General features: G+C 41.8%; 1 long non-coding RNA gene across 1 annotated transcript; it reads left to right on the top strand.

The window, feature by feature from the left end:
• The first annotated feature begins 546 nt into the window (after nt 1-546).
• On the top strand, nt 547-4,085 carry LOC125485052. The gene is made up of 4 exons (XR_007263814.1): nt 547-687; nt 2,046-2,153; nt 2,498-2,691; nt 3,401-4,085. It is a non-coding gene; the product is annotated as an uncharacterized LOC125485052 (long non-coding RNA).
• The last annotated feature ends 9,902 nt before the right edge of the window (nt 4,086-13,987 follow it).

The raw sequence follows: 13,987 nt of genomic DNA on the forward strand, positions 1-13,987 counted from the left end.
TGTAATATGCAAATGAGTAAATATAATCAGGTCAAAAACATTGCAATTTTTGAAACAGTGGTTATTTGCATGTAGATCTTTAATTGAGTCTACAGTTCAAACTCTTTTGGTAGTTTTAAAATAGAGAAACATCTTAAGGCACTTCAAAGATCATAAGAAAACCAAAAAGACATAGAGCCAAAGAAGGTGCATGGATTAATTGTGAAAAGCTTGGTTAAAGAGCTTGACTTTATTCAGACTCTGAACAGGGAGAGAGGAGATAAGGTCAATGGTTTTCAGGGGTAATTACAGGGCACTGAGCCTCATACATTGAAGGTACAGCTACCAATGGAGGAAGCAAGAGGGGATAGAATGTCAGTGGGGAGGTTATAGAGAAGAAAATTCATTTTGGGTTCAAATAGGCTTTGAATAGTCTCATTCTGCCATGACAATGGTTAGGGAGGAGAACGGAACCATGAGTAGGTATGGGATTACAGATGGAAGCTGAAGGTGATAGTTTCTTTTCCAATAATTAGCTGCAGGTTACTCAGGTTCAATCAATAAACAAGCAGTTTGATTGCAACAGAGTTAAGACAGGTGCTGAGAAGGTAGCTCTAAGGGCCATTAGTATACAAGTGAAAGTTGATTCTGTATTTGTGGATTGTTTGGGAGCAATGTAAACATCAGATCCAAGGAAGAACTTCCAAGGTAAGAATGCGAAGGAAAGTGTTTGGCTGAGATATTGACTACATTTAAACTGGCAAAAGTGGAACTGGGTGAAAACAGTCAACAACAATTTGAATTGGTACCATATCTCTACACAGGAAATATGTTGCATATGGGTACATTCAAACAAAAATTTACATGCATTAGGGCAGAAATCTTGGTCAGAGTTGTGGGTTTTGAAATGGGACTTAAAAAGTAACAAAGAAATTTTGAGACAAAGTAGTTTATACAGGGAATTCGAAGTTCATGACACAGCTTGACAACTCTGAGGTACAGGAAGTGGGGATGGACACAAGAAAAGATTTGGAGGACTAAACAATGTAGGAAAGGTTTGTTCAGCCGTACCAAAAGCTCCAAAACAGTGAAGCCTGTTACACTGACACTGTGATCAACGTCATGGTGAATTACTTTGGATTGGGCTGCTTAAGTTTGATCAGAAGAGTGGAAACATAATTAGGAGATTCAGATAGGCCAAGGCAGGAGAAATGAGCAGAGATTGGGAACGTAGCATAACATTGTAGCATGAAAAGATTGGATTGGAGGTGAGCTAACAGTCTGCAAACATAGAGGAAGTTGAAGTTTTTGAGATGAGAATGATGGTGGTGGCTTTGAAAGGGAAACTGACAAAGTCTGAGGTGAGGCAAACATTCGCAATGTCAAAATTGTGAATGACAGAAATTTAATCATTCTGCCTCTTGATTTTACGTTACAACAACCTGTACTGAGGTAAGGAAAAGTCCCTATACATCCATTTATCTCTCTGGAAAGTTTCAAAACAAACTTCTTACAGCCAAATACTGTTGAATTTATTGGGACCTCTTAGCAGAATGCATCAGTGAAGTAAAATAGATAAGTATAAGGAAGTTTTTAACCTGTACGCAAACAGAAACAGTGAAAGAAACTTTGGTCCATAATGTTCAGTGGCACATGAGCTGATACTCTTGTAACTTAATCAATGGGGTTTGGCCGGAATCCTCACTGAGGCACAGTCACTGCTTAAAATGTGGTAGATCTGAGGAAAAACCATCTTGTAATTTCCATGGCTAACTCCTTATAATAATAATGAGTATCTATCCAAGGAAAGCTGCAAAAAACCGTAATTAATTCTTATTGCAAATAATACATAACTAAAAAAATGTTAAGTTTTGAAGAGTTCTTTAAGAAAATAATGAAGTGTTTTGATTAAAGAAATGCATTGCTAAGCTTTATAGTTACATGAAAAAGATAATTTACAACTTTGAAAGAAATAATTTATTGGAGCCATGTTATAATAAAATGTATGTTTCAGATTTTGTTCTGATTATTAACATTTTCTTATGTGAACTGTTAAAATCATCCAGTGGACAGAGCTCTGTGGGTGGCTTGTGCACATTTTATCGGACTGGCTTCAGGGATTTCTGTAACCTGCAGTACTTTCACAGCTTTTCCACTATTTGCTGAAAGCTGAGGTAAGACACTGGCAGACAGTAAGAGCACTTCAAAGTGATTCCAGTGGATGTATGTCTAAAAAGAATGAGAGTCATATTAACAAGTCTCTAAATGTTATTTGAGTGACGACGGTTTATTACCCTGTAATTTTCAAAATTATTTTGGTCTTACTGCAAAGGGGCTGAATTATACAAGGGGCTGAATTCAATCATATTTTGGCAAAGTGTCATTTTTGCGGTGTTTCATGGAGAGCTTGTCTCCACAAGGCCGAGTGAGCTATCCCGAGCGATCATTGTCTTATTACCTATATACTACATGCCTATAGCACCCCTCTCATTGATTCTAATTCTCCCACTCATCATAGCCAGAAGAACTTGTCACTGCCAGGATACATTGGCATATATCAGCATCCCTGGTGTTGTGCATCCAGACGAGCACCGGTTTTCTGCAGCTCACCCTCTCGGGATCGCCAGAGGAGGCCACACCCACCAGCCTGGTCTGAGGACAGCAATTGGTTCTGTGCAGTCTCCACAGTCCAGACGAACATCCAGCAGTGTGGTAATAAGATTGTTTCAGAGATAGTAGGAACTGTAGATGCTGGAGAATAACAAGGTGTAGAGCTGGATGAACACAGCAGGCCAAGCAGCATCAGTGGAGGAGGAAAGCTGACATTTCGGGCCTAGACCCTTCTTCAGAAGATACACCTTGTTATCTCTGGTAATAAGATCACTGACTTTCTCCATGCTGCCAGATTTAGTGCAGCCATCTTTATCTGTGACCGCACACATACACTCTCTCTCTGCTATTGCACACAACTCCCACCAAGGCCCTTGCTCTATCACTCACCATTGCCTGCAATATTATTCCTCACTCAGTCGCACCCATACCCCACCTGTCCACCACCTCCCCCCTCCAACAACAGACACCAACCCTGAATGGCCTCTGCAATGCCCACTCACTTAGGACACCTCAACACTTTCCATCCACCTGCAGTGGCAATAACAGCTTTGCCACCCACAATCCTTCCCTTTGTCATTGCAGCAGAAAGCAGCCCATAACAGGGCCAAAAGGGCCAGGTCAGCATAACATTCTGCTCCCCTTCCCCCAACAACAACCAGAGGATCTTGGTCCTCTCCAGGACTGCACCTGTGCTGATGCAGAAGTATTCATGGCCCGGCATGGCTCCCTGTTGTGCAACTCTCTCATTACCACCATTGTGCATTTATTGTAAGCATGTCACAACTTCCATCTCATTTCTCCTTTGCAGGTAGAAGCAACATGTCCACAATGGCTGCAGTGAAGGGATCCAACCAGGAAGACATGCCCTCTTCCACCTATGAGCATGAATGCCTCAGAGGAAGCGTTCTTCTGCACCCTCACCAGCTCAGTTCCTGGCACCTTGGAATGGCACATCTTGCTAGTTTGGGAGCACAAGCTCATTCTTATAAATGCACAAACTCACTCTTGATAAGTGCACAAACAGACACAGGAACGACAGGCAGATTGTGTTGGAGGCATGAGAGAAACTAACGCAAAGACTGCACCATTGCAGCAATGCCATGGTGACCCTGCTGCTTCAGGAGTATGATAGCCTGTCTGTCATCATGGATGGGTTAGCAGTTGCCATGGACAGCCAGATACAACACTCCGAGTCTGCTGGATACGCAAATTTGTCTGGCCTCTATCACCTAGCCACTGGGTCTCAGCACCAAATACAAAATGACAGGGATGAGGGACACTGAGCTCATTCCAGATCCCCTCCCTCACAAGAAGACAGGGTGGTGCTAGTAGGCACCCACGAAGATACATTCATCATGTCTAGACTCTCTAGACAAAGATGCCACCAGGGTTGCCCGAGCAAACCTCCAAGGTCAATATCTCCTACTGAAGGCCAGGCACTCGCCACCCCAGCTGTGGAGCTTGGGTCTCCATGGAGACATAGTCTGGGGTGTGGGGGGGGTGCAGAGGGAAGAAAGAAGATAACCTTCTGAGGGATCCTAGATGGCACAGTTGACAATTCATTTTAAATAAATTCTCATTTTTGTAAATAGTTATTCTGTTCTCAGCATCATCTGCAAACCTGCAAATGCAACATTGATGGTCATAAACAGAGGAACACAGTAACAAGAGCAGGCCATTCAGCCCCTCCAGCCTGTCCCACCATTCATTGAGATTATGGCTGATCTGTGGTCTAACTCCATATACTTGCCTTTGACTTGTATCTCTTAATGCCTTTGCTTAACAAAAATGTATCTATCTCAGATTTAAAACTAACAACTGATCCAGCATCCACTGCCATTTATGGAAGTGAATTACAAATATTTACCACCCTTGGTGTAGAAGTGATTCCTGACATTTCTTCTGAACGGTCATTAGCTTTTTTGATTATTTTCTACACTTGTTCATGACATTTAAAGGATCTATGTACTTGAACCCCCAAGTCACTTTGGACATCCACTGTATTTAACTTCATACCATCTAGAAAGTTCTCTGGTCTGTTCTTTTTCTGTTCAAAATGGATAACCTCACATTTGCTTACATAAATCCATCTGCGTGCTTTGCACATTCACTCAGTCTTTCAATACCCCTTTGTAATTTTGTACTATCGTCTACACTGTGTAAGATGTTGCCTAACTTTGTGTCATCAGCAAATTTGACATAGTCATATGTCCATTATCTAAATAATTAATAATCTGAATAACTGAGGCCCTAACACAGATCCCTGTGGAACACCACTGGTCACCTCCTGCCAATTTGAGTACCTACCCATTATCCCTACTCTGCCATCTACTACTCAACCAATTTGCAGTCATGTCAGTAATTTGCCCTCAAGTCCACGGGGTTCTACCTCAGTTAACAATCCCTTATGTGGGACTTTATCAAATGTCTTCTGAAAGTTCATGTAAACAACACCCTGTCCACCACCTTAGTCACCTCTTTAAAAAATTCAATGAGGTTTATCAGGTTTAACCTACCTGTCATAAATCCATACTGGCACTCCCTGAATTGCTGAAATGTTACAAGGTGTTCAGTTACCTCATACTTGATTATATACTCCAACAATTATCCCACCACACATGTTTGGCTAACTTATCTGTAATTCCCTGGTTCTCCTCTTTTGTGCTATGTAAAGTTAGAGTGCCATATGCAATTTTTCAATCCAGAGAGGTGACCCCTGTATCTAGGGAACTCTGAAAGATTATAGTTACGGTGTCTACAATGTGTTCCCCTACTTTCTTTAACCCTCCTCAGATGGCAACCATCAAGTCCTGGGGATTTGTTACTCTTTAATTCCATTGATTTCCTTATTACTGATGTTTCACTTAGGTTAATTTTACTCAGTCCCTGTTCACGATCCACTATTAATTTCCTCGGGATTTCGAGCAAGCTATCTCCTCTTCTATTGTAAATACTAAGGCAAAATAATGATTCAACTTGTCTTTCATGTTGGAAGTTCTCAGCATCTAGTTTCTGTCCAGTGCAGCGTAGAATAGAATACTAATGAGGTGGAATTAGGTTGAAATGAGTGTATTAGTGAGAGATAATCCTCATTAACAAGCCTGTTTCCACTCACAAGCAAGAATCTTGTCTCAACATCCAGAACTCTATTGGAAAATTAAACTTGTTACCCCCGATGTCGAGAAAGGTTTTGTTCAACATCTAATGCAAATCTTCCAGATTTCTGCCAGTTCAGCACCTGGGAAGATTCTTCCTGAAGTATTTGTTCAATGATTCTGCCATTTCCTTATTGTCCATCATTATTTCACCTGTTTCTGTCATTAATGGTCCCATATTTACTTTCACTAAACTCTTCCTATCTAAATCTCATAGAAATGTGAAAACAATGTATTTGCAAATACCTTTACTCCACTACCCCATTTATATTCTTATTTTCTAAATATGAAGAAACCTACTTACTTTTCTTACCAACCTTCCAAGGATCTGCATTGAAATTCAAGCACCAGCGCTATGCCATTTCTGCAACTTATTGCATTTTAGTTGAAGAACCTCTGGATCAGCAGTTCATGTGCCTGCATTTAAAAAGAAGGCCACGCTGTAACAACCTTTAGTTCTGAGATTGAAATCAGAAGTCACATTGCATTGTCCGATGACAGCTTCATTTCAGGCTAGGGAGAACATATGGCGGCACCGGGACAAAAATGGTACAAAACAAAGAACATTAAAAAATCAGAAATGAAACAAAACACCATCAACACAACAACAACATCAGTTCACCACAATGGCACCTATTCCTTTCGGTGAGTCTGTCGCAATGCCAGATGCTAGGTATATATTGACATGATTAAGAGTCAGCATTAACAAGTAGAACCAGGTTATACCACAGACCACAAGACCATAAAAAATAGGAACAGGAGTAGGCTGTTTGGATCCTCAAGCCTGCTTCACCATTCAATAGGATCATGGCTGATCTGACATCCCTCATGTCCTCTTTCCTGCGTTTTCTGCATAAACCTCGATTCCCCCACTAATCAAGAATCCATTTATCTGAGACATAGATGTCAACAAGGACTCTGCCTCCACAACTTTCTGTGACAGAAAGACTTGTAACCCTCTGAGAAAAGAAATTTCTCCTCATCTCAGTTTTAAATTGGTAACCCTTTATCTGAGACTATGCCCTCTGGTCCTAGACTCTCCCATGAGTGGAAACATCCTTTCAGCATTTACCCCGTCAAGGTTCTTAAGAACCCTATATATTTCAATGAAATCATTTCTCATTCTTGCTATAAATTGATATCCTTATCCAGTATGATTCTAAACCAGCAGCTAGTAAGGACTACATCCTTCTAACTACTGAAGGCATCATGTTAAAGATAGAGCTCAGTGATCCCACAACTGACCGACACATGTTATTTCAATTATACAAGATTAAGGCAAGATACCAACTGGTTAAACAGAGACAAGTTGAGTTGTGTTATTCAGACTAATTATTACAGTGCCCCTGTCTCAATTGATGTCCCAACGATTTTATTTCATGAATTCCTGTTTTGTGAATGTATGGACAAGGCTGTGGGACTGGAGGAACACCGCAGGTCAGGCACCATCAGAGAAGCAAGAAAGTTGACGTTTTGGGTCGAGACCCTTTTTCAGAGCCTTTCTCTGAAGAAGGGTCCCGACCTGAAATGTCAGCTTTCCTGATCCTTTGATGCTGCCTGACCTGCAGTGTTCCTCCAGTTCCACACTATGTTAACTCCGACTCCAGCATCTGCAGTTCTTGCTATCTCTATGGCCAAGGCTAGTATTTACTGTACATTCCTTATTTGACATTGACCTAATCAGTTAGTTGAGGGATCACTGAGCTCTATCTTTAGCATGATGCCTTCAGTAGTTAGAAGCATGTAGTCCTTTGTTGTAGCTGCAGGTCAGGAATCACATCTAGACCTTATTGGATAAGGATATCAATTAATTAAATGGGGCATTATAATAATCTAGCAGTTGCAAAGTAAACATCACTGATACTAGCTTTTTTTTATCCTAGATTTATATTTTGAATTAAATCTAAATTCTGGTGAAAATTGAGCCTCGACTCAGAATACTTTGTGTAAGCCTCTGACGTACTAATCCAGTCATGTAACCATTCAGTTACCACACCCTGATGATCACGAATAACCAAAATATGTTATCTCAGCCAACGAATGTATGAAAACGCATGAGAGGATGATGATGTCGCTTTGTTTACACAACATCCTCACATTGCTCCTCTGAGCAATCAGTAAAGCTGCTGATCGACATGTCCTGATTTGAGTCATCCTGTATACTTCAAACTGGAGGACCAGTACAACCAACACATTCATTTTCCAGCGGTATTGGACTATTACTGTTTTCTCCTCCGAGTTGTCTAAGTAATGTACTTTACTGCAATTTCTCTTTATATAAGCAATCAATTTTTGCACAATCCATGTACAATTAACAATGAAAATGTTAAAACACTTATTGAAATGTAGGCATCACTGATTTGTCTACTTTCCTACAACCTTAATGTAGTTGTTTTTCCTGATATCATTGCCAATTTTGTTTATGGCTGTTCAATGCAAATGCCAATCCCTCAGTTCATCTAACTAAACTCTGGCCTCCATTTTCTAACGTTATCAGCTGATAAAATGTGTATAGAACTGGAATGAGCCAAACTACTGGAATATCCTCCTTGAGGAAATATTTATCCAATAGCTTGGCTGAAAACCTTAATGGAACCAAAATTCAGTACCATGAAGTGGTGTGCCAGGCAACAAAAGCATGCCTTGATCCTGTGACCACAGAGGTGTGAGACGAGCACCACTAAAGCAACAGCATAGTTTATAATAGGAGACAAGACAATTGCTGTATCTCATAACTATGTACATTTTAATACTTGTCTATGAATCTTATTAAAGCCAGTATCTAGTAAATGAGCTTGATAACCAATGTTATACTGAATAATAGACCAAACAACAATTAAACGACTTCAAAATCCAATATCCTAATCATAGCAAATATCTGGTCTGTGCACTACTGTTGACAAGTTGAGCTTATATTGCTATAGACAGCTTGGGGCTGCTTGGTGCACAGTAGCTACAGAATGCTCCAGTTATGACAGTATCAATACAAGAGGGACCAGAAAGAAGGTCAAGCTTGAGACAAATGAAGATAAAGTGAAACCTTTAAGCAACCATCAAAGAAACTGAGCTATGTCAGACAAGCAGTCACTCAAAACAAACACGGTGAAAAATCTCTGCAATAGATAACAAATATTGTGTCAAGTTCTTATTTTCATTCCCATATGACCTACAATCTGATGAGATTAATATTCAGCTTTTTCTGAAAGGGAAATCCTAAGTGCCCTTTTTGTTATGTTCCCAGCCCAGATGGGAGGGAAATAGGGTTGATTTATTCTGCATTCTCATTTGAGTTATATATTTCACACATATCTCAGATAATTCTATTGAACACATGCTGCATACGGCACTCAAGTGAATTTCAGTGCAGCAGGAGAAAGGCAGTGGTACTGGCTGCCTGTTTAGAGCCCAGAGCATACGTTTGGTTTAAAATTTATGCTGGTTCACTCTGAAAGCTGTCTGACACTCATTTATTTTGTATTCAGATTTAATTTTTATTTTATTGCAGTGATAACAGACAGCATATGGGCAAAGAGGAAGACGAATTTACCACAGAGCCGCTCTCTCCGAGTGCTGTTTAGACAAGCGGCCAAAGACTAGCTGAACCAAAATTTCACCCCATTGGCAGATAGCAGTTTTTTGTCCAGTTATACCATTCCTGTCTCATAATCAAAGTGCGCAGGGTTCAAACTCCACTGCAGGCTGGGTCCCTGGCCTTGTATACTGTGATCCTGTTAAACACAGCCCATTCCCACCTGCTCTACCCAACCGCCTATCACAAATCTTGTTGATTGAGAAAGCCCAGAAACAAGACTAAGAACCTTGTGTAAATGATTCACACTGTGATCTGTTACAATACTAATTTAGCTGCTGTTTTCCAAAAGAAGTATGTGACTGTACACAAGCAAAACTTTATTGACTTGACAGGAGTGCTTTTTGATGGGCAGAAATAACTTTTGAATAAGTTTTTAACTATCAAATCACAGAATTTCTACAGTGCGCAAGAGGCCATTCAGCCCATTGAATCCATGCCTACCCTCTGACGATCATCCCATACAGACTTCCCCATTATCCTATCCCCATGACCCTGCATTGACCATGGCTAACTCACCTAGCTTTCACATCCCTGAACACTATGGACAATTTAGCATGGCCAAACCACTTAAAGCTGCACATCTTTGAGGAAACCCATGCAGACATGGGGAGAATGTGCAAACTTCGCACAAACAGTCACGCAAAGCTAGAATCAAACCAAGGTCCCTGGCTCTGTGTGGGAACAGTGCTAACTATTAAGCCACCATATCACCCAATGATGCCCAAGATCAGCAAACCAGATTCTTTTTTGTTTCAGATTACATGCTATACATTAATACAAGGGGTGGGACCCCTTCACCCTCTTTTCTCCTTATTTTCTCCTTTCATAACTAACCCACTCTCATCCTTCAGCTCCACAACTTCTGCAGGTCATTGTAAAAGTAAAAGCAGTGCAGGCTCCCCAACATGGTTTTCCATTCTTCAGTCCTGACAGATGCTCAATGCCTCTTCACACAACATAATTGCGATGGGAAACAGGGCTGAATTTCGGGGAGTTTCATGGAATGTTTCTCTTTGTGAATTTGGTTAAATTATCTATCTCAGATCTGCATTGTTCACATAATTATGAATGCATTATGTCCTTCTGCCACTGTGCTCACGCTATCATGTGCCCACTGTTGATGATACAAATGCAATGCGCCAACTTCTGTGAAAAGCCACAGTTTATTTAAGCAAGTACAAGCTTTGGAGGATCACTTAACAGTCTTCGCAGGGCTTGCGGAGCCATGTCAAGCGATGCTCTCTGTAAGGGAACCGTCCTCCCTCTCTATAGGTTTTTACAGCACAGTCAGACATGCATACAAGATACAATGTTTTTCTCCCCCATAATCATGTAACTTAATCATCTAACAGTAAAACAAAGGTTAGCTGCCCAAAAACAATGTGTAAGACGAGGTAGTTCCTTATCCTTTTAGCATTTACAGAGAGCAGAGAATAATTAGATTATCACCTTTTGTCTGCGAGATCTTTTTAGCCTTAGTTCAACATTTACAGAGAGCAGAGTATAATTAGATTACCCCATTTTGTCTGCGAGACAGGGGCGCCCACAAAGCACCTAATTTCTTATATGTCAGCAGAACAGATATTAACCCTTTAACATTTCATTCCCTCCTTTTATCATTCCATGATAACTAACTAAATGGGGGCTGAGAAAGGTGCCGCCAGCTTATTCGTAAGAATCTTACAGCCAGTATTTAAGCAAGTTATTAACACACAACATTCAATGATTATAACAACAAAAATTACTAGCCCATGTAGTAGATAGGACCCCCAGGATCCTCCCAGTAGCCACCCTAGCCAGTCATCTCCTTTACCTTGTCTGAAATCATTCAATTGTTTTTTAATAGACTGGATGGCATGGGTTATGTTGTATGATTCGTCCGTAACATGGGTGATGCATTTATCTCCTACTATTGTACAGACTCCCCCTTGTTGAGCCAGCTGATAGTCCACTGCATAACGGGTTTGCTGAGCATAGAGCCAAAGTTCGGCTAATTCTTGATTTACTGCTTCCAATGCCAACATTGTGCTATTTCCCAGGGCGGTGAGTCCACATATAAGGTAATTTCGGTTTTTAGCGGACACCACCCCTGAGGAGCCTCCCAAAGTGACAGTTCCCAGGAAGCCATGTCCCAAGGAAGAGCCCAGGGTTACTGGATCCTGCCAGTCGGCGCAAAACTCCTTGCTTATGAAGCGGGTGACAATTCGTCGTCGAGTATATGCTCATTGGGGACAAGGGACTGTGAGAGGCCCAATGGTCCCAACAGCAAATAGCACTGGCAAAGTTGGAGTAGCAGTAGAAAAGTCCCCATTGAGAAGGAAAACGAATCCCTTCTTAGCACGGTAGCAGGTAACGGACTCACGGACTATCTTGTAACTATTCCAGGAGGATTGACCCTTAAATGGTTGGAAGTCTGAGGAGTGAAACGGAAAAGTCCCATACCCCGTTTCTACATGGGTGCCATTACAACTCCCACAAGTCCAATGTATGCCTGAAGTCATATTTACCAGTTTTGATTCCAAACATTGGCAGTTCAATAGCCCTCCTTTAGTTGTACAAGTCCGTTTTACACACTGATGGGACCAGGAAGCATCATGGGGATGGTGGGTGACGTTTACTAAGGCGTATACACAACAACTTCCAGTACCATTAAAACAAAGCGGATAGCTGTTAGGATCCATACAGTTGGCCCCTTCCTTCCCAGACTTAGGTTTAGTGCCTGTACAATTGGAGGGGCCGTTACTTATCAATTCTACACATTTACCCTGCACACCCCTGCTCCAGGTTCCTCTCTTCCCTTGGCAAGGCTCACCAGAATAATCTACTTCATGGAGTTGGTGAGGATTCCATCCTGGGCTTGCTACAAACAAAGCTTCTACAGACTGTGCTAGCGGATAACAAACTGTTTGATTACCATGCAGTAGGATATGTGCCTTATAAAACAAATTGTCCTCCAACCCACTCACAATCTGAACAATACTTAGTCCAATGATTATTTTCAAGATGGTGAGGGATCCCATCGTTTACAGTCACTTAGGTGGATCCAGCAATTCTGCCCTTTGACTTTAAGCGCAGTCAGAGTCTGGAGAAGTATTTGGAATGGTCCTTTCCACCTGGGTCCGAGCTTGGGGCAATCCCAGTCTTTGATTAGCACGAAGTCTCCCGTTTGTAGTCTGGGGGGTTCATTCTGGTCGTCTGAGCTCTGATCCGTCGCTTGTGTTGGTGGTCCGAAGGCGTGCTTTACCTGTGATTGAAGAAACTTTAGAGACGATGTTAGCTGCTGAAAGTATCTTTGCATTTCCTCTCCCATAATATTTAAGTCTACGTGGGTAGGTGGGTCTGCGTCGGCATCCCAAGGGGTCCTACTGGGTCGGCCATAAATTATTTCTGCGGCCGAGAGTCCATTAGTGAAGTGGGGTGTTATTCTCATGTGGTACAGAGCTAAAGGCAAAACCTTTAGCCAGTTAAGGCCGGTTTTGGATGTTAGCTTAGTCAATTTAGTTTTGAGAGTTCTGTTAGCTCTTTCCACTATCCCTGCCGCCTGGGGGTGGTAGGCACAGTGGAATTGTTGTTGGATGTGTAACACCTCACATAGTTCTTTGTTGATTTTTCCTACAAAGTGGGGGCCATTGTCTGAACTAATCTGTCGAGGCACTCCAAACCTCGGTATGATCTCTGTCAGTAGTAATTTTACCACCATTGAGGCTTTATTATTTGTGGTTGGAAAGGCTTCAATCCATCTGCCAAATACATCAACGATAACAAGACAATACTTATAGCAACGTACACGTGGCAATTCAATGAAATCAAGCTGAATACACTCAAATGGGCCGCCTGGCCAGGGTGTTTTCCCTGTTACGCACCGCATTCCTTGGCCGGCATTATTTTGCTGACATGGCAGACATGACCTGACACGCTTCTGGGCTGCCTCAGCCAATCGGGGGTGCCACCAGGTATGTAACATGATATTACTCATTCCCTCCTTGCCAAGGTGGGTATCAGTATGAAGACAGTCGATAAGCATTGGTAACAAAGCATCAGGTATACACACTTGGCCAAATGGAGTGATCCAGAGACCTCTTGACGCAGAGTGCGAACACCCATGCATCTTCCATATGTCTTATTCTGAGTCAGAGTCCCCCTGTAAACGCTGCACAGTGACAATGTCTGGTATGCCCGTTGTGTTCGAAGCAGGTGAGCGATTTAACGCCTGCTGGTTCATAGAGGACACAATAGAATTGCATGCTGTTGCAGCGTCTTTGGCAGCTAGATCAGCTCTGGCATTGCCTTTGCTGATATCTGTATTGTCCATTACATGGGCCGCACATTTGATTATGGAACAATATTGGCAGACCAGACATGCCAGGAGGTACTTCCATTTTATTCCCACATGATAAACCGGCTTGACACTTCAACCCTGATTCCTTATTTTGCCTCTCCTTTCTCAATCTTTCCTGTTCTGCTTTACTCATATCATAATCCTCACACTGCCGCTTCAACACCTCCCACGACTTAGGGTTCCCTCATGATCACATACTCTAATCCCTCTCCGACGTGCATTATTCTCCCAGCTGGCCTGTTTAGATTTATTCATTATTTCCTCAGCAGTCTTTCTCCACATGGATATTAAAGTTTTCCATTTTGTCCC

This window comes from Rhincodon typus, chromosome 15, assembly GCF_021869965.1.
Source record: "Rhincodon typus isolate 14 chromosome 15, sRhiTyp1.1, whole genome shotgun sequence".
Taxonomy (NCBI): domain Eukaryota; kingdom Metazoa; phylum Chordata; class Chondrichthyes; order Orectolobiformes; family Rhincodontidae; genus Rhincodon; species Rhincodon typus.